Source organism: Prionailurus viverrinus, chromosome C1 (genome assembly GCF_022837055.1).
Source record: "Prionailurus viverrinus isolate Anna chromosome C1, UM_Priviv_1.0, whole genome shotgun sequence".
NCBI classification, from domain to species: Eukaryota; Metazoa; Chordata; class Mammalia; order Carnivora; family Felidae; genus Prionailurus; species Prionailurus viverrinus.
In genome coordinates, this window is record NC_062568.1 from 139,371,625 (window position 1) to 139,393,956 (window position 22,332).

A 22,332-nucleotide genomic window follows, 5' to 3' on the forward strand; every position below is an offset into this window, starting at 1 on the left:
CAGTGCTTTACTTGGTGCTGATTCATATGAGACTTTGTATCCTGGGCATCAGAGCTATCTTGATAGTTGACCTTGTGGAGTTAGTAGAAACTCATTTCCTAAAAAAGAAAATATAAAATTATAAATGATTTTTCCTTTAAGAATAAAATCAGGTTTCACTAAAAAGCTGGAAGGACTGCACTGCATCCTATAGTGTAGCATAAAATCCTTCAACCAGTTACAATTTCAAATGACAATGAGGGTGTCTTTTTTTCTGATAAAGATCAGGAATCTACTATTGTCCCCAAACTCAAGACGTGCTACTTGTTTCAAGTGGAATGGAAGGGTTTGCAGCAATTATTGTGATCAATGAAACAAAATGAAAAAGAGTTGGAATAGTTCAATGTTTATTCACATGATCAGCTGGCGTATGGCAGCCCTAGGCTCTGCGGTGGGGACCCCGGGATGGAGTATCCTATGTATTGAAAATTCTAGACAAAACCTAAATTTTAGAAGAAAAACTGCTGTCTAGTGGTGTTAGTGGTACTTTCTTTTGACACTGTGAATTTTGGGTATATTTATGTGAGTTCACTACCTAAGTCACTCAACAATGCTTGAAACTAATGAAGCTTAGCCTCAGGGCCCCTCACTTGCATGGGCCTTTCAAAAAGGAATTTTTTTTCAACGTTTTTTATTTATTTTTGGGACAGAGAGAGACAGAGCATGAACGGGGGAGGGGCAGAGAGAGAGGGAGACACAGAATCGGAAACAGGTTCCAGGCTCTGAGCCATCAACTCAGAGCCTGACGCGGGGCTCGAACTCACGGACCGCGAGATCGTGACCTGGCTGAAGTCGGACACTTAACCGACGGCGCCACCCAGGCGCCCCAGTTGCATGGGCCTTTCAAAATGCTCATTTGGTCATATGCTTTTGTGAAGTTTGAAAAAGTGGAATACTTTAACTGCAATTTGTTAAAATCACTTATGTGTAAGCTTGACTAAGCCATGAGGTGCTCAGATATTTGTTCAAATGTTATTCTGGGTGTCTGTGAGAGTGTTTGGGGATGAGATTAACATTTGAGTTGGTAGACTCAGTAAACAGATTGCCCCCCACCCCCATGTAGGTAGCCCTCATCCAATCGGTTGAAGGCTGATCACTCACTCTCCCACAAGTAAGAGGGAACATCTCCTGCTTGACTGATGAGCTAAGACTTCACTCTTTTGCTGCCTTCAGACTTGAACTGAAACACTGGCTCCTCTTGGGTCTTCAGCCTGCTGGCTTTCGGACTGGAACTACACCACCACTGCTGATTCTCCAGTTTGCTGACTGCAGATCTTGAGATCACCTCCGCAATGCTGTGAGCCAATTCCTCAAAATAAATCTCTAAATGGATATATATCCTTTTGGTTCTGTTTCTCTGGAGAACCCTGACTAGTATCCTTCTTTCATATTTGCCCTTGAGTTGGCTGATATTGGAAGTGTTTTGGGGATCGGGAGGACATTTAATTGGGGGATCATTTAGCTGAGTATATTTGTATACTTAACAGTCACTTCTGGGAACAGTAAGCTAGCCTCATGTGGAAATGGCTTCCAGCTTTAGTCCCCTGTCCACTGTACCAGCTTATCTGATAATGTGACTGAATACCCCTGCCCGGAGGTCTATCGCTATGAGACTATGAAACCTGGCACTGAAAGTATGTGGATGGTGGAGGCAAAATGATGTCAAAGATTCACCCCATAGAGGGTTAACTCCCTTTTCACTTATGGGGATTTCTTATATGGATACTGTAGCATCTGTGCCCTGATATCAATACAGAAGCCTCAGGGCAATGAGTGAGACATGTGTAGCACGGGCATGAGATAAGATATAATAAGGTTGTGCTTGCAAACAGTTGATCATTGCAGCACTAACTCAAACAAGAGACAGGTAAGACAGATAGCTAAGACTGAAATACACGCTAACATGGCATATGAGACATGCTTCATACATGGATCTTTCTTCAATTCTAGAACATTCCCTGCCATTATATCTTCAAATATTAGATCTTTATGATTCTTGATGTCTTGAAATCCCTAGTAACTGTCTGTTGGAATTTGTTATTCTATCCATGATTTCTTTTAACTCTGCTCTCATGTGTTCTATTTGCTTTTTTCTCTAAGCTGTATTTTGACTGATTTTCTAGTTTCCATCTTTTAATTAATCAGTTTTCTCTTCAGTGGTGTCTATAGTTCAACCCATCCATTATGCATTTAATTTTAATGATTGTATTTTTCATTTCCTTAAATTCTGTATTATTGTTTTTGTTGTTTTAAAAAATGTTTTATTTATTTTTGAGAGAGAGAGACAGAGCATGAGTGGGAGGGGGGCAGAGAGAGAGGGAGACACAGAATCCGAAGCAGGCTCCAGGCTCTGCATCAGCATAGAGCCTGACTCAGGGCTCAAACTCATGAACCGTGAGATCATGACCTGAGCCGAAGTTGGATGCTCAACCAAGTGAGCCACTCAGACACCCCGCATTATTATGTTTTTAAAAACATAGTTGTTTAAATTTCCCTATTATGTTCTTCTTTCATTATTTTGAACATTTTAATATGTTTATTTTCACTTTTTTCCAGAGTTTTCTTTTTTTCTAGTTCTTAAGGGTGAAAATTCTGTTTTTGTTTTTTCCCCCAATGTGGACTGCTTCTTCCTGTGTTGGTTTTCAAGGGAGTCCTTGGTCCTGGAAGATTCCTATGAACAGTTTCAAGTTTGCTGTTGCCAAAGCTTTAAGAGTTCCATCTGTTCTAGACCAGGGTTTTTATTTTTATTAAAAAAATTTTTAATTTCAGTATAGTTGACACACAATGTTACATTAGTTTCAGGTGCACAATGTAGTGATTCAACTGATAACATTTGATTATTTTAGCTTATTCCACTTTATAGCTCGGTCTTTGCCCCCAAAGAGCACAGGGCTTTAACTTGCATATGACTTCTAAAGGCAGAGGAAGGCTAGATCAAGGTTAGTGGACTGCAGTGTGGATTTTCTCTTGGTGCCCAGCCCATGTAGTATCAGGGATGTGAGCATGAAATACATATGTTCCAGGACGGAGGGAATTTAAAAGAGTTTATACAAGGAATTTACAACTTCTTTTCACCTCTCCTATGAAATTACTTGTACCTCTACCTATTTTTTTCTTAATACCCAAACCTTCCCGTCAAAGAGATCCCTTTTCTCCTGTACCTTCAACTCTTCTATTGATTCCATTCCAATGACATTTAAATGTGTTAAGTCTTTCCCACTAATTTGAACACTGATTTTGGGCATCTTCTTAGACTCTCCTGATCCCTTTAAAAATTTTTTTAATTTATTGTTTTAAATGTTTGTCTATTTATTTTTGAGAGACAGGGAGCACAAGTGGGGGAGGGGCAGAGAGAGAGAGCGAGACACAATCCAAAGCTGGCTCCAGGTTCTGAGCTGTCAGCACAGAGCCTGACATGGGGCTGGAACCCACAAATAGTGATATCATGACCTGAGCTGAAGTTAGATGCTCAACTGACTGAGCCACCCAGGAGCCCCTCTGATTACTTTTTTAAATAAAGACACTGCTTGACCCTGGACTGTGCTGTTTGTCGCCACTGCCATCGCTGCATCTTCGCTGCAGTCTCAGTTGGTGCCTTGAACCTACATGACTCTGGTGGCCCACACACTGAGCCCTTTGTTACACGGTGTCTTTAATGTTTCATTCATATTGGATTACTAACTACACTTAGGACCTGGAACTGGACTTCTGGATGACTGCCAGGGGGCTGGATGATATAGCCTGGAAGTGTGGAGGAGTAAGTCTGTCATAGGATGAATCCTGACCAATGAGAATCTAGAGTAGCAAAGTAAAAAGTAAATTCCCAAGGCTCTTGCCCACCCCTTGCAGACTACTCTCAGGTGTGCTTCCTTCTTACAGCCCTTCAAAAAGGCCTGCAGATATAGCTGCTGAGCAACCTATTGTGTATCTTTGTCTTCTTCTTCAGTTTGTTTATTTATTTTGAAGGTGTGCACAAGTGAGGAAGGGGCAAAGAGAGAGAGGGAGAGAGAGAGAGAATCCCAAGCAGGCTCCGCACCACCAGTGCAGAGCCTGATGTGGAGTTTGAACTCACAAACCGCAAGATCATAACCTGAGCTGAAGTCGGACCCTAACTGACTGAGCCACTGAAGTGCCCTGCCTAGTGTGCTTCTTGGTGGATCATTATGAAGTGGCAGTCAGTACTTTAGAGCAGCTCTTCGCATTGGTTTGCATTTCCTTGCTTTATTCCTCCTTTCCTTACCCTTGTTATCCTGGGCTTGCATCTCACAAATGAAGACTGGTGTTTTAATCCTTACTTCTGGTGTGTTTCCTAGAAGACCTGGGCTAAGGTACCCATTATAAAAACATTTTACTTAATGTCATGTCTCCTTTCATCTATTCCTTTTATATCTCTCTTCCTTGGAAACTTAAAAAAATTTTTTTTTTATTAAAAATTTTTTTCTAATGTTTATTTATTTTGAGAGAGAGAGACAGAGTGCAAGTAGGCGGGGCAGAGAGAGAGGGAGACACAGAATCAGAAGTAGGCTTCAGGCTCTGAGCAGTCAGCACGGAGCCTGATGCAGGGCTTGAACTCATGAGCCGTGAGATCATGACCAGAGCCAAAGCCTGACGCTCAACCAACTGAGCCAGCCAGGAGCCCTGGAAACTTTTTGAGAGTTTTTTTTTTTCTACTCTTAATCTCTGTTTTCTTATCTGCCATTCATTCTTCAGTATAGCTTCCCTCTCCCATTTCTCTTAAAACTGCTTTCACCAAGATCAATATTGACCGTGTTGTTAAACCCAAAGGATAATTTTCAGCCTTTATCTTATTTGATCTGTGTGCAGCACTTGACACTGACCTCATGTCTGTCTAACATTGTCTCGCCCTGAATTCTAGGCAATGCACTGTTAGCTTTTATCTTGCCATCATAGCTGTTCCATCTTAGTCACCGTTACATATCTTGTAAATATTGGTGTTTCCTATGGTTCTATCCTCCGTTCCCTCCCCTTTCTTCCTCTCCCTTTCCATTATTCCCCTGTCTTTCTCACCTCTCCTCTTCTCTTCTTTTCTCTGGTATAAACCATCCCTAGGAAGTTTGACTTATTAACGTAGCTTCAAGTGCCATCTATGTGCCAATAACGTCCAAACTATATTTAATCTAACTTTGTCTTTCAAGTACCAGATTCTTAAAAGGATCTAACTGTCTACTGGACATTTCTTCTTTGCTTCCTCCAACCTGTTCTCTGAATTGCTGCTAGAGTCATCTTTCTAAACTATAACCACGATTGTGTCATTTTTCTCCTTAAATCTTTGTAGCCTTTTTTTACTTGCCCTAAGATAAGGGGCATATTGGGGCGCCTGGGTGGCTCAGTTGGTTAAGCGTCTGACTTCAGCTCAGGTCACGATCTCACGGTCTGTGAGTTCGAGCCCTGCGTCGGGCTCTGGGCTGATGGCTCAGAGCCTGGAGCCTGCTTCTGATTCTGTGTCTCCCTCTCTCTCTGCCTCTCCCCCGTTCATGCTCTGTCTCCTTCTGTCTCAAAAATAAATAAACTTAAAAAAAAAAAGCTGCTGAGGATTCAACTCAGTTTAAAAAAAAAGATAAGGGGCATATTTTTTAAGATGGCTCACATGACCTCTCATAAAATTATCCTACTTATTCTTCCAGGCTCATCCCTTATCACTGTCCTCTTACACTGTATATAAGCCCAGATGTCAGCTGTCTCCTCTACAAAAGCAGCCTTTTTAAAATTTAATTTTGCACTCACATGGACATAGAACTTTTGCATATCTTTACATTCTCTATCCTGAGCCCACTTCTACAAAAGTCTTGGTAGGAAACACAGAATTCACAGAGAAGATGAAAAGGATATTCTGTCATAGCAACAACCCCTTAATTCACTAGTTGACATTTTTTTCCTTTTTCTCCAAAGTTCCTTCTCAGCTGTGGCGCTCCTAGGATTTTTTTTCTTTGTCTCCACTTTTCCTCCAATGTATACGGTCTTCCTGGATCTACTCCCCCACTTCCTGCACCCTCACACCAAGCTCTTTGCACTCATCTCTTTATTATCCTGAGTGATTTGTCTTGCTCCAGCTCCTGTTTATAAATGTACCTTTCCAGCTCCATACAAGTGTTCAGCAAAAGAAAGTGTCCTTCTATTTCAAGATCCCATTCTTGCTTAACACCATCATTTTTAGCTTAGATATGTCCCTTGGGGTCTCACCTCTCATCCCAAGTAGCTTGTTAAAATATTTCTTGAAAAATATTGTGTTACACTCCTAGGGGGAATTGTTCTACCAGCTACTAAGGGAGTAAAAGTTTCTTCCTTTTGTTACCTGAATTTCAGTCTTGCTGGCTTCCCTGTAGTTCTCATAATTTTCTTGTTTTCTCCTACTATGTCTTTGTATAAGCTGTCAATCCACCTGGGACACTTTACCACCATATACCTTAAAAAAAGAGAAAGAAAAATTTGCCTGACTAGTAATATACCTAAAATTATAATATTTTTATGTCCCTTGCCAAAATGTGTCTTCAGCATCAAGAAAGATGGACTGCTTTTGTAAATGGAACTGGTGTTAGATGTAGTGCATGGGGCTTGATTTGGACAAAGAAATTCCTAATTATATCATGACTCATTTTAGCATTTTTAATCATCATGGCATGATGAAATTCACTGCATTGGTCTCTAGGGGATTAGAAAGAAAACTAATTTCAGTTTCTGAAAGTCATTTTCAAGACCTCCAAAGAAGGCTTATAAAGGACATAAAAGGGACCTAAGAATTATATAGTTTTTAGTTTGAGTCTGAGAATTAGTACAATTAATCAAAACTGCAATCCACAATCCCTTAGAAAACCACAATATGCAAAACACACGGCCATTGTGTGCAGTCCAGGCAACCATGTATGTTTATAGGTAGGTTATATTCAATTAACTTAGTATATTTTCTTGATAACATCTTTGAATATATCTTCATTTTTACTAATGCAAATGATTGAATGTTTTAAGATGATAGTAGAATAGATTCATGTTGCATATGAGGGTCACACTACTTGGGTTTCTCAGTGGCCTTCCTTAGTTCTAGAACCCTTGAGTTTCAAAGACCTGAGAGGAGTGTGGATTAACAAAACAAATACAGACTTAGACCTCGCAAACCCAGACTTCCATACATACAGCTATATTTTCTTAAGTCATTTTGAAGTCTCTGCACTCTGTTGTCTTTCAAACAGTCTTCACACTCACCTTTTACAAAAATGTTTATTTTGAGAGAGAGAGAGAGAGAGAGAGAGACAGAGTGCAGGCACATGAGTGGGGGAGGGAACAGAGGATCCAAAGCAGGCTCGCACTGACAGCAGAGAGCCCAATGCGGGGCTTGAACTCATGAACCATGAGATCATGACATGAGCCAAAGTTGGGTGCTTAACCAATTGAGCCATCAGGTGCCCCTACACCCGCATTTTAAAAGAGAAATCTTCCCTTGTTTCTTTCTCCCTTAGAAAGGCAACATAAAGTAATAGATATGAAAATACTTTGGAAACAAAAAAAAGCTTTCCAATCGTAGATGGGCCTGTCATCTTTTAAATTTGCAAAAGGCACTTCCTGAAGTGCCAGGACCTGGACAGTGTATGTCCTCTTTCTAACATAGTAGCACTTGAAAGGTGCAGGACACATAACAAGCTATCAAAACACATAAAAGACAGAAACCTAGCCAAAGTGATGAAATGGAAGAATTCCCTTCAAAAGAAAATTCAGGAAAGAATGACAGATGGAGAATTTCTCAAAACAGATATAAATAGTATATCTGAACAAGAATTTAGAATAAAAGTCAAAAGACTAATAGCTAGGCTATTAGTCTGTTAAAAAAAAGCATAGAAGACACCAGAGAATCTATTGCTGCAGCGATCAAAGACCTAAAAAACAGTCATGATGAATTAAGAAATGCTATAAATGAGATGTAAAATAAACTAGATACAGTGGAAGTGAGGATGGAAGAAGCAGAGGAGAGAATAGGTGAAATAGAAGAGAAAATTATGGAAAATGATGAAGCTGAAAAAAAGAGGGAAAGGAAATTATTAGACCATGAAGAGAGAATTAGAAGCCTAAGTGATTCAATGAAATGAAGTAATATCTGTACCATAGGAGTCCCAGAAGAAGAAGAGAGAGAGAGAAAAAGGGGAAGAAGGTTTATTTGAACAAATTATAGGTGAAAACTTCCCTAATCTGGAGAAGCAAACAGGCATCCAAGTCTAAGAGGCACAGAGAACTCCCTTCAAAATCAACAAAAACAGGTCAACACCACAACATATAGTCAAACTGGAAAAATACAAAGATAAAAAGAGAATTCTGAAAGCAGCTAGGGACAAACAGGCCTTAGCCCACAAGGGTAGACACATAAGGGTAGTAACAGACCTGCTCACTGAAACTTGGCAGTCCACAAGGGAGTGGCAGGAAATATTCAATGTGCTGAATAAGAAAAATATGCAGCCAAGAATCCTTTATCCAGCAAACCTGTCATTCAGAATAGAAGGAAAGATAAAAACTTTTCAAGACAAACAAAAACTAAAGGAGTTCATGACCACTAAACCAGCCATGCAAGAGATCCTAAGGGGGACTCTGTGAGTGGAAAACAGCAAAGACTACAAAGGACTAAAGACATCACCACAATCATGAAACCTACAGATAACACAATGACACTGCATCCATATTTGTCAATAATAACTCTGAATGTAAATGGACTAAATTCCCCAGCCAAAAGACATAAAGTATCAGAATGGATAAAAAAAAACCAAGATCCATCTATATGCTGACTACAAGAGACTCATTTTAGACATGAGGACACTTGCAGATTAAAAGTGAGGGGATGGAGAACCATCTCTCATACTACTAGATGTCAAAGGAAAGTTGGAGTAGCCATACTTACACCAGACAAACTAGATTTTAAAACAAAGACTATAACAAGAAATGAAGAAGAGCATTGCATCATAATTAAGCGGTCTATCCATCAAGAAGAACTAACGATTGTAAATGTTTATGACCCCAATGTGATGACACCCAAATACATAAGTCAATTAATCACAAACATAAATGTATAAATAATAATACCATGTATAATAAATGTATAAATAATAATACCATGATTACAGGGGACTTTAATACTCCACTTACAACAATGGACAGATCATCTAGGCAGAAAACCAATAAGGAAACAACAGCTCTGAATAACACATTGAACCAGATGGACTTAACAGATATATTCAGAACTTTTCATCCAAAGGCAGCAGAATACACATTCTTCTTGAGTGCATATGGAATGTTCTCCAAAATAGGTCACTTATTGGGTCACAAAGCAGCCTTCAACAAATATAAAGGGACTGAGATCATACCATGCATATTTTCAGATCACAATACTATGTTACTTGAAATCAACCACAAGAAAATATTTGGAAAGTACCTAAATACATGGAGGTTAAAGAACATCCTATTAAAGAATGAATGGATCAACTAGGAAATTCAGGAAGAAATTAAAAAATATATGGAAGTAAGTGAAAATGAAAACATGACAATCCAAACCCTTTGGGATGCAGCAAAGGCAGTTGTAAGAGGAAAATACATTGCAATCCAGGCCTATCTCAAGAAGCAAGAAGGGTTGCAAACACACAACCTAACTGCGCACCTAAAGGAACTAGAAGCAGAACAGCAAAGAAATCCCAAAGTCAACAGAGGAAGAGAAATAATAAAGAGTAGAGCAGAAATAAACCATATAGAATCCAAAACAACAACAACAACAAAATAGTAGAACAGATCAATGAATCTAAGAGCTGGTTTTTTGAAAAAAATAAACAAATTAGATAAACTCCTAGCCAGACTTCTCAAAAAGAAAAGAGAGAGGACGTAAATAGATAAAAATCACAAATGAAAGAGGATAAATCACAATCAGCTCCACAGAAATACAAATAATTATTAGAGAATACTATGAAAAATTGTATGCCAACAAACTGGACAACCTGGAAGAAATGGATAAATTCCTAGACACACACTACCAAAACTCAAATGGGAAGAAATAGGAAAATTGAACAGACCCATAACCAGTGAAGAAATTGAATTGGTTATCAAAAATCTCCAGCAAATACGAGTCCTTGGCCAGATGGCTTCCCAGGGGAATTCTACCAGACATTTAAAGCAGAGTTAATACCTATTCCTCTCAAACTGCTCCAAAAAATGGAAATGGAAAGAAAGCTTCCAGACTCATTCTATGAAGCCAGCATTACCTTGATTCCCAAACCAGGCAAAAACCCCACTGAAAAGGGGAATTACAGACCAATATCCCTGGTGAACATGGATCCAAAAGTGCTCAACAAGATACCAGCAAATCGAATCCAACAGCATATAAAAAGAATTATTCACCATGATCAAGTGGGATTCATTCCTGGGCTGCAGGGATGGTTCAATAATCACAAATCAATGTGATACATCACATTAATAAAAGAAAGGATAAGAACCATATGATCCTGTCAATAGATGCAGAAAAAAGCATTTGGCAAAATACAGCATCCTTTCATGATAAAAACTCTCAAGAAAGTTGGGATAGAAGGAACAGACCTAAACATCATAAAAGCCACATATGAAAATCCCACAGATAAATCATCCTCAATGGGGAAAAACTGAGAGCTTTCCCCCTGAGATCAGGAACACAACAGGGATGTTCATTCTCACCACTGTTGCTTAACATAGTGTTGGAAATCCTAGCCTCAGCCACCAGACAACAAACAAAATAAAAGGTATCCAAATTGGCAAAGAAGAGGTCATAACTTCACTCTTCACAGATGACATGATACTCTACATGGAAAACCCATAAGATTCCACCAAAAAACTGCTAGAGCTGATACATGAATTTTGCAAAGTTGCAGGATATAAAATCAATGTACAGAAATAAGTTGCATTTCTATACACCAATAATGTAGCAACAGAAAGAGATATCAAGGAATAGATCCCACTTAACAATTGCACCAAGAACCATAAAATACCTAGGAAGAAACCTAACCAAAGAGGTAAAAGATCTGTATGCTGAAAACTATAGAAAGCTTATGAAGGAAATTGAAGAAGACACAAAGAAATGGAAAAATATTCCATGCTCTTGCATTGGAAGAAACAATATTATTAAAATGTCTACCCAAAGCAATCTACACATTCAATGCAATCCCAATCAAAATAGCACCAACATTCTTCACAGAGCTATAACAAACAATCCTAAAATTCGTATGGAACCACAAAAGACCCTGAATAGCCAAAGTAATGTTCCAAAGCTGGAAGTGTCACGTCTCGGTCTTCAGCCTGTACTACAAAGCTGTAATCATCAAGACAGTATGGTATTAGCACAAAAACAGACACATAGACCAATGGAATCGAATAGAGAACCCAGAACTGGACCCACAAATATATGGCCAACTAATCTGACAAAGCAGGAAAGAGTATCCAATGAAAAAAAGACCGTCTCTTTAGCAAATGGTGCTGGGAGAATTGGACAGCAACATGCAGAAGAATGAACCTGAACCACCTTCTTGTACCATACACAAAAATAAACTTAAAATGGATGAAAGACCTAAATGTGAGACAGGAAACCATCAAAAAACCTACAGGAGAAAAGAGGCAACAACCTCTTTGGCCTCACCACAGCAACTTCTTACTAGATGTATCTCTGAAGGCAAGGGAAATAAAAGCAAAAATGAACTATTGGGACCTTATCAAGATAAAACATTTCTGTACAGCAAAGGAAACAATCAGCAAAACTAAAAGTTAAACTATGGAATGGGAGAAGATATTTGCAAATGACATCAAATAAAGGGTTAGTATCCAAAATCTATAAAGAACTTACCAAACTCAACATCCAAAAAACAAATAGTCCAGTGGAGAAATGGGTAAAAGACATGAATAGACACTTTTCCAAAGAAGACATCCAGATGGCAGACACATGAAAAAATGCTCAACATCGCTCGTCATTAGGGAAATACAAATCAAAACCACAATGAGAAATCACCTCACACTGATCAGAATGGCTAAAATTAACAACTAAGGAAACAACAGATGTTGGTGAGACAACAGAGAGTAGAGAAAGGGGAACCCTCTAGCACCCTTGGTGGGAATGCAAACTGGTGCTGCCACCCTGGAGGTTCTTCAAAAAATTAAAAATAGAATTCCCCTACCACCAGCAATAGCACTAGTAGGAATTTATCCAAAGGACAAAGGAGTGCTGATTTGAAGGGGCACATGCACCCCAATCTTTATAGAAGTACTGTCAACAATAGCCAAATTATGGAAAGAGAACAAATGTCCATCAACTGACAAAGGGATAAAGAAGATGTGGTATATAGGGGCACCTGGGTGGCTCAGTCGGTTAAGCGTCCAACTCTCAGGTCATGACCTCACAATTCATGAGTTTGAGCCCCACATAGGGCTCTGTGCTGACAGCTCAGAGCCCGAATCCTTGTTCAGATTCTATGTCTCCTTCTCTTTTTTCCCCTTTCCCACTCTTACTCTGTGTCTCTCTCAAAAATAAATAAATATTTTAAAAAATTAAAAAAATATATCTGGTGTATATATACACACACACAATTGAATACTACTCGGCAACGAAAGGGAATGAAATCTTGCCATTTTCAATAATGTGGATGGAATTGGAGGGTATTATGCTAAGGGAAATAAGTCAGTCAGAGAAAGACAGGTATCATATGATATCACTCATATGTGCAATGTGAGAAATTTAACAGATAAGCATAGGGGAAGGGAAGGAAAAATAAGATAAAAACAGAGAGAGAGGCAAACCATAAAAGACTCTTAAATACAGAGAACAAATTGAGGGTTGATGGGGATGAGGGGGTTTGGCATGGCGGGGAAAGTGGGTGATGGGCATGAGTAGGGTACTTGTTGGGATGAGCACTAGGTGTTGTATGTAAGTGATGAATCACGGGAATCTACTCCTGAAGCCAAGACACTGTATGCTAGCTAACTTGAGAATAAAAAAATAAATTTGCAAAGGGCAAGAATGAAGAGATTCACTGTACCAATCTATTCATCCTTCCTACTATTCAACTATCCATCTATCTGTCTTACTCTTCCTTCTTTCAACAAGTATTTAATTGAGTACTTAACATTTGCATATAAGGGACATGATCCCTGTCCCTTATGGAACTTACACTCTTGTGTAAATGGTACATAGACTACTTAAGTTCACATTGGAAAGGCTATAACTGAGAAGGAAACTGGGATGGTTGGATCAAGTAGGGTTGTGGTTAGGGAAGGTTTTCCACAAAAATGATGTGTACAGTGAGAACTGAAAGCTCATAGAAAATATGGGAAATGTGTTATGTGTCATGGGAAGTATGGGTAATATCAGGACAAAGAGAGATGATAGAATGTTCCAAATAGAAAGAACACAATGTGCAAAGGCCCTGAGGCAAGTGTGAGTATAGTTCAGCAAAATTCTCAAGGTAGCTGCTCTGCCAGGTGAGAAATGTTCATTTGAATTATTTATGAATGGTATAGTAGCTAGTTCCATAGAATATCTGATTTGTGAAAGGTGTGTGGTTTACTCATTTGCAGCTGTTCTTTGTCCTTAAGTTCTAGATTGAATTGTGCTACCCCTGGCAGCTCTCTTTGTCCTTTTTTTTAAACCAACCTTTGAAACGTAGATTGCTAAGACCAAAGCTTTTGGTTTTTAAGACATGGCACTTTAAACTGAAACACTGCAATTGTCAGAGTACTCAATAAAAAAATTTCCATCTCTTCTCATTTTAAAGAGGAGGAAACTGGGTTGCAGAGCGGCTAGATACTTTTCTCTAGGTTCCACAGCTATTGAATCGCAGCTGTTAAATCAAATAAAGGCTAGACTTGGAGTAACAGTGACCTCCACATATTAGACTCAGGAGCAACATGACCACTGGAGTACGTGAAGAATGAGAACAACCACACAGGCTACCTACTACCTTTAACAATACAGAATAACAAGGCTACTCAAACTCTTATCATGGACAAAAGCATGTTCTTTGTCTCTTTTGGTGGGTAAAGTCTTCTAGTCTGAAAACTTTTCCAATAATACCTGCCATGGTCCTTCCTAACATCCTATTATTAGAGTAGTTGAGTCTTGAAAACATGAGTTGTCTCCAAGCATTCCTTTGAAGTTGATAGCTAGTTGAGCACAAGATAGGGTCCTAGACAATGGTTGGAAACCTGCAGGTTCAGAATAAGAAAAAGGCAAATGAAGTAGAAATTTAAGAAACCCCCATGCAAGCTTCTCTTTACTGAGGGCTGACAGTTTATGATTCCTAGGGAAATTGAGTAAACATAATCAGAATAATTACTAAACATCTCCAGTCTTGACCAACAATCACAAGAATGACAGAGAAAAGAAAAATTTGAATACCTGTGTAGTTAGGTATGGTGAATAGAAGAAGATATGTCATGTGTGAAGGTAGCAGTAATATTTCAAAAGTCTAAGGGATGTATATATCACACCAAGAAACATTAATGATTCAAATCTCTTCACACACACTTCCCCTAGTAAATATACACCAAGCAGCAGCAAAACTTTTGTTGTAATTGTTTTCCTGCCACAGGAAATGTTGCAGATGATGTCCTAACCCTTGAGTGAAATCAAAAGACCCTAAAATTGAAACTTCTCTTTATCAGAAACTTTTTTCCATAAAACTTTCTGTATCTTTTAGGAAATTTCAGTTACATGTTAACAGAATACCTAACTCAAACTGGTGTAAAAAACACATTTATTAGTTTATACATTTGAAAGGGCCAGAGGTAGGACTTGTCATAGATGTGGTTTGATCTGGGGGATCAAATGATGGTTTTCTCATCACTGCTCAACCTTTTCTTCCTTTGTGTGTGAGCTTCATCTCTAGGTTGCTTCTTTAATAAGATGAGATGGTGGTAGCATCTCTGAGCTGTGTATTTGCATCTACAAAATTTGGTGGAACAGTGAAAGCTTGTCTTTCTCAGAGACAATCACCATGGCCCAGGACCTAGGGTTGTGAGGTTTTGCTTAAGTTAGTCAAGGTCGTCCATGGAGGTGAGCAGTGGGATCATTTCCACCCAAACGAGTCAGCAGAGAATGTAGATGGGAGGATTTACCCAAAGAGAATTCTACTACTAGATAAATGGGGGAATGGATGCTAAATAGCAAAGAAAAGATATTTGCTACCATTGATTTTTTTTCTTCTTTTTTTTTTTTTTGAAATTCCACCTGGAGGGACTCTCAGTAAAGTTTAGCTTCTGTATTGGTTACAATATAGCTTTAGGTGTGTGAAATGGGGACTCAAAATAACAGTATATTAAAGAATGAATGTTACTTCACTCTTATTTAAAAAAAAATTTTTAAGTTTTTATTTATTTCTGAGACAGAGAGACAGAGTGTGAGTGGGGGAGGGGCAGAGAGAGGGAGACACAGAATCTGAAGCAGGCTCCAGGCTATGAGCTATTAGCACAGAGCCCAATATGGGGCTTGAACCCACAAACCATGAGATCATGACCTGGGCTGAAGTTGGATGCTTAACCGACTGAGCCACCCAGGTGTCCCACTTCACTCTTAGTTAAAGTCTGAGATGGTATGGGGGCTTTGTATTCTGAAACTTTGAAGAATCAGAGTCCTGCCTTGCTCTGTCATCTCCAGGGTGTTGTTTCAATCTCTGTGATCAAACATGGATCACTACTATGTCCTAATCCGACTTGACAAGGGTAAAGAAGGGGAGGCTATGTCTCTTGCATTTAATTCAGAGTTTTTCAACATTGGCACCATAGACATTTTGGGCCAGATAATTCTTTGTTGGAAGGGAGGATGTCTTGCACATTGTAGGATGTTTAGCAGCATTCCTTGACCTTTATCCACCAGATGCCAGTAGCATCTTCCTTTCCACTAGCTGTGACAACCAAAATAATTCTAGATTTGCCAAATAACTCCCTAGGGGGCATATTTTACTTCTGCTCATATTCTTTGTGTAGAATTGAGTTGTATGGTCATTCATAGCTCCAAGAGACTGGGAGGTGTGGCCCGTTTCTTTTTTCCTTGGTGGCTATGTGCCATCAAAAATGGGACCACCAGTATTGTCTATCAGTGTTCAAATATAAGTATGTCATTCCCTGTTAACATCAATTGAGGGGCAAAATACGATAATGGAAATAATTTTTGAACCTTTGCCTTTATACATTTCTATAAATTCACAAAAATTTTCCAAAATATTTCTGAAACTCTTTAGGATACGTTTCACAGTTGTGAACATTCTTCTGGACTTTGACAATGGGAAATTTGAAATCCATGAAATGGTATGCAGGTGTCCTACAAATAATATTTTCACTGATGTCCATTTTGAGGGCAATGAAGTCAGTGTCAAATGCAATTTTAATCACTCTCAAAGCTTCCACTCTGAAGCTGCTGGTGCACCCTTATGCCTGCCATTACTGCTAAAGCCATTGGTGTCAACAAAGGCTACCAGCCATCCCACTACATCATAAATCTCTCTCCACCCCCCCGTCTTTGGTCTTGATGATGTACTGATGAGGGCTTCCAATACGTTATAGACATTTTAGTAAATCTAGCCTTCAACATTGCTTCTTCTGTCCTTAGGACTCACAGAAAGATTGCGAGTGTTGGGATGGAACGGAAGACAATTCTGAGTTAATACAAATCTTGACGTTCTTAAAATCATTATTCCATTTTGATGATTGAAACATTGTTATTGAATCTCTTATTTGCTTAACACCTAGCAGAATTATTTCCCAGAATTATTTCTCAGTTTCATATGTAAATATATTTCATGGATACTATCCCATAAGTTTTCCTGACCAGCCCAAACATGTGGAGATCCAGTTTAGATTCAAACTGTAATCCTTTGCTATTTATTGATTCAGTCATACATTTCAATCATTCATAATTTTCACTCATTTATTCAATAATTTATTCAACAAGTAATTGAATCAATTTATTCAATCATTTATTGAATGTCTACTACATAAAAGTGTGTTCTGGGTCTTAGAGTTGAAACTGTGAGCACCTCTGACATGATCCTTATTTACATGATTTAATAGGTGCTATGGTGACAGTTCCCTCCTCCTCCACAGTATCAATTTGTGAATTGCATACATTGTACATTCTTTCATTGGAAGTTCTTAAGTTAGACAGTATCTCTCTGCTACCCATTTGCTGCCATTGGTGTGTACCCAGCCAGTTCAATATTTGTGTAGGTCAGTAAAATTATTCAGCCATATATTCTTGAGTTAAGCAGAATGCTTCAGTTATCAGGAGTCTTGGATTGTCAGGTGTGAGGGTGATCTGACTGCTACATCTGTCACCCCATTGATTGCCAGGGTTGATTAAGCTGATCTGGCTGGCTAGGCAGGTGTCCCCTTCTTCACTCACTGCCCCATGTGCGTCTCTCCCGAAGCTGTGAAGCTTCACGCTAGGTCAAAGAGGATGACCTTCTCTGATGGAGGAGGACCGTTCTTCAGTCAAGGGTATATGAGTAGTTGTGCTCCCCTGCTAGAACCTCCAAACAAGCTGTAAGGAATCTTGGATTGTCTAGTATTTGTTGAATCTGGGTTGTTCTTTTTCTCCAAGAGCTTAGGTCAGACTGAAGGGGAACTACCTCATCATGTGTGATTTGCTCTGTAAGATCTCATCATCTGAACTGCTTTTTATTTTTTTAGAATTATTAAAAATATACATATGATAAGATTATTACTTTAACCATTTTAGGTGTACATTAAATACATTCACACGGTTGCTCAATCATCACCACCATCCATCTCCAGAGTTTTTCATCTTCCCTAGTGGAAACTCTGTACACATGTAATGATAATAACTCATTATCCCCTTCAGTCTAGACCTTGGTAACCACCATTTGACTTCCTGTCTTTATGAGTCTAGGGACCTCATACATGTGGAATCATACAGTCCTTTTGTGACTGGCTTATTAATCTCAGTATAATGTCTTCAAGGTTCATCCACATTGTAGCCTGTGTCAGAATGTCCTTCTTTTTTAAGGATGAATAGTATTCTATTGTATATATAGCCTGAATTTTGTTTATCCATTTATTCATTGATGGACAGAAATGCTTTTTTTCTGCTTTTTAGGATGAGTCTCATCTTGAATACCAAATTATGCATGCCCCCCAAATCTTGCACTGGTAAATGTCAACACTTTAAAGTAGAGTACTTAACTCTGTTGTATCAATGGACAAGCTATAAAATTGCAATTGCCAGTCAAGAAGAAAATGTAATTTTACAGTAAATCAAATTACTGCCACCCTTTTATTAACAGTAGAAGCCCTAAGATGGGATTATGAAATTACTGGTTTATGAAAAAAATCAGTTTAGAAATTTTAGCAGTCTTAATGCCATTAAGTATATTTAAAAATAATGAAAAATCTTTCTCTGATGTGTTTGCGCTGACCAACATGTTAACTACCAGCCAAATGTAGGCTTTAAAATTTAAATTACTTAAAATTAAATGAAATTAAAAATTCAGTTCCTCAGTCACACTAGCCACATTTCAAATGCTCTATCACATCATTGTTAGGGGCTACCGTATTGAACAGTATAGATATAGAATGTTTATTTAAAAAATTTTTTTCTTAAGTTTATTTATTTATGAGAGATAGAGATAGCATGAGTGAGGGAGAGGTAGAGAGAGAGGGAGACACAGAATCTGAAGGAGGCTTCAGGCTCTGAGCTGTCAGCATAGAGCCCGACGCGGGGCTTGAACTCATGAACTGTAAGATTATGACCCGTGTGGAAGTCGGATGTTTAACCGACTGAGCCACCCAGGTGCCCCTAGAATGTTTCTATAATCCCAGAAAATTATATTCTACAATGCTGATTGTGTTAGCTGGGATTTTCTTCCCCAAAGTCTTTAGAGATCATTTAAACTTCATAAAATTCATTGCTGCCTTATAGAGTATGATATTCTGAATGCTCCTTGGCTTTGCTAGCCTGCACTCTGTAGATGAAAGACAGGACTTAATCTTCTGTGGAGCATAAGAATGTATCAATATATAGTCTTGGTTGCTAGCCAGTCACTCACATAGGCACACAGAGCCCAGTATGCACAGAGGAAAGAGGAAAGGTAAAACTCCAATAAGGGTTAAGGAGGCAGGAAATGAAAACATAAATTCTCATAAGTTAATAGCATTTTAAGTCTTCATGGTTTTAGAAATTTAGTTTGTAGGCTCTCAAACACCAAGTAGTAAAAATGCACATAGATGGAAACCTTCAATAAATAACACATTTGGACCTAATGTCCCTTATTTCTTAGGATGGGATACCTGGTAATCTATTGTAGAGAGAACTCTCATGGGGATAGTAAATGGGACCTGATTATGACCGAGGCAGACTACTTTAGACTTTCCTTTTTTTTCACAGAGTTGATTTTCAACCTGTCTTTGCAATTGAGATATCCTGGTAGTAAAGATTTATTTATAACTGTTATTCTATTTGTATGACATCACGCGCTCTTAAAGAGGAGCTAGTAAATTTCATTTTCAGGGTCTTGACATCCCTTTAACTTATTAGGACAGAGGCCTTTTTTTTTTTAAGCAACTTTCTGTATACCTAGAACCTAGCAGAGTCCTTGTACATAATTGGTGCTCAACAAATGTTGAATGAATGAATGAATGAATGAATGAATATGAACACCTAGAAGTTCTGGAAGGCTGGGGTTGGGAATCATTCCTTTCGGAAAGTTGATTTTCCCTGAAAGAGACTCTATTGAACCTTCATCTCTAGGCTTGTGGGGTCCTTCAATTAACAAAGAAGGAAGGGACACAGGATGGTGTTAGTCATAATATAAGATGGCTTGAGTTCCAGTTCCATCTCAGCCTCTCATTAGCCATGTGAACTTGACCATATTAACCTTTCGAAGTTGTTTCCACATTTGAAGCACAATAATAACTATATGGTAAGATTTCTGTGAGAATCAAATTAGATACACAAACTATTTAGCTAAGTGCTTGACACATATTTAGCTCTCAGTATATGTTAACTTAAGAAGAGCACACTTTAGGGGTGCCTGGGTGGCTCAGTTGGTTAAGCATCTGACTTCAGCTCATGTCATGATCTCACAGTCCGTGAGTTTGAGCCCCGCGTGGGGCTCTGTGCTGACAGCTCAGAGCCTGGAGCCTGCTTCGGATTCTGTGTCTCCTTATCTCTCTGACCCTCCCCCGTTCATGCTCTGTCTTTCTTTGTCTCAAAACTAATTAAACATTAAATTTTTTTTTTAAAGGGCACACTTTAAGTATCTGTGGGGAGAATCTAGGCTTGGGCTAAAAGTAAGAGAAGGAAAGAGAGTGTGTTACGGGAATCTAGAAGAAAGAGAGAGAGCTTGTGACACACTCCACAGAATCAAGAATAAAGAATGAAGAGTAGGTGGAAATCTCACTGATGCAAAGGAATCCTTATGTTCTGGATACCTACTAGGTACTTGACAGACCAAACACATTCCAGCCTCTCGGCCTTTGCTTTTTTTGGTCTCTGTTTGAAGTTGTTTTCCTGCAGATATCTGCATATCACTCCCTCAGTTCATTCAGGACTTTGCTCACATGATGCTCCTCTCTGTTGAGCCTATTGAAAAAGGTACTGTCTGACCTTCTAATGCCCTATCTTCAATTATAATGATAATTATTCTTCACAGAGCTAGAACAAGCAATTCTAAAATTTGTATGGAACCAGAAAAGACTCCCAATAGCCAAAGCAATCTTGAAAAAGAAAACCAAGGGGGGAAGCATCACAATTCCAGACTTCAAGCTGTATTACAAAGCTATATAATCATCAAGGCATCTGGTACTAGCACAAAAACAGACACATAGACCAATGGAACAGAGAACCCAGAAATGGACCCACAAATGTATGGCCAACTAATCACTGAAAAAGCAGGAAAGAGTATCCAATGGAAAAAAGACAGTCTTTTCAGCAAGGTATTGGGAAAACTATACAGCACACACAGAAGAATGAACCTGGACCACTTTCTAACACCATACACAAAATTAAACTTGAAATCAATTAAAGACCTAAACGTGAGACAGGAAACCAAAACTGTAGAGGAGAAAGCAAGAAACAACCTCTTTGACCTTGGCCACAGCAACTTCTTACTAGACACTTATTCCTGAGGCAAGGGAACAAAAGCAAAAATGCACTAATGGACCTCATCAAGATAAAAAGCTTCTGCATAGCAAAGGAAACAATCAGCAAAACTAAAAGGGAACTGATGGAATTAGAGAAGATATTTGCAAATGACATATCAAATAAAGGGTTAGTACCCAAAATCTATAAAGAACTTACCAAACTCAACACCTGAAGAAATGGTGAATGTCCAGTGAAGAAAAGGACAAAAGACATGAATTGACACCTTTCCAAAGAAGACATCCAGATGGTGAATAGACATATGAAAAGATGCTCAACATCACTCATCATCAGGAAAATACAAATCAAAACCACAATGAGATACCACCTCACACTGGTCAGAGTGGCTGAAATTAACAACTCAGGAAACAACAGATGTTGAAGAGGATGTGGAGAAAGGGGAACCCTCTTGCACCCTTGGTGGGAATGCAAACTGGTTCAGCCACTCTTGAAAACAGTGTGGAGGTTCCTCAAAAACTTAAAAATAGAATTACCTTATGACCAGCAATAGCACTAGTAGGAATCTGTCTAAAGGATAAAGGTGTGATGATTTGAAGGGGCACATGCGCCCCAAAGTTTATAGAAGCACTATCAACAATAGTAAAATTATGGAAAGAGCCCAAATGGATATTTGGGCTGATAAAAATGGATATCAACTGACAAATGGATAAAGAAGATGTGGTATATAGGGGTGCCTAGGTGGCTTAGTCAGTTAAGCACTGACTTCAGCTCAGGTAATGATCTTGCAGTTTGTGGGTTCGAGTCCCACATCAGGCTCTGTGCTGACAGCTCAGAGCCTGTAGACTGCTTCACATTCCATGTCTCCCTTTCTCTGCCCACATGTACTGGGTGTCTCTTTCTCTCTCTCAAAAATAAATGAACATTAAAAAATTAGAAAAAAGAAGATATGGTATATATATGTAGTGGAATATTACCCAGCAATCAAAAGGAATGAAATCTTGCCATTTGCAACAACGTGGATGGAACTAGATTGTACTATGCTAAGCAAAATAAGTCAGTCAGAGAAAGATAAAAATCATATGATTTCACTCATATGTGGAATTTTAAAAACAAAACAGATGAACATAGGGGAAAGGAAGGAAAAATAAGATACAAACAGAGAGGGAGGCAAACCATAAGAGACT

General features: G+C 38.7%; 1 long non-coding RNA gene across 1 annotated transcript; it reads right to left on the minus strand.

Moving 5' to 3' along the window:
- LOC125171540 (uncharacterized) lies at positions 1–21,459 on the minus strand. The gene is made up of 3 exons (XR_007154385.1): positions 21,347–21,459; positions 6,353–6,463; positions 1–98 (listed from the first exon to the last, which is right to left on the minus strand). It is a non-coding gene; the product is annotated as an uncharacterized LOC125171540 (long non-coding RNA).
- Positions 21,460–22,332: the final 873 nt, after the last annotated feature.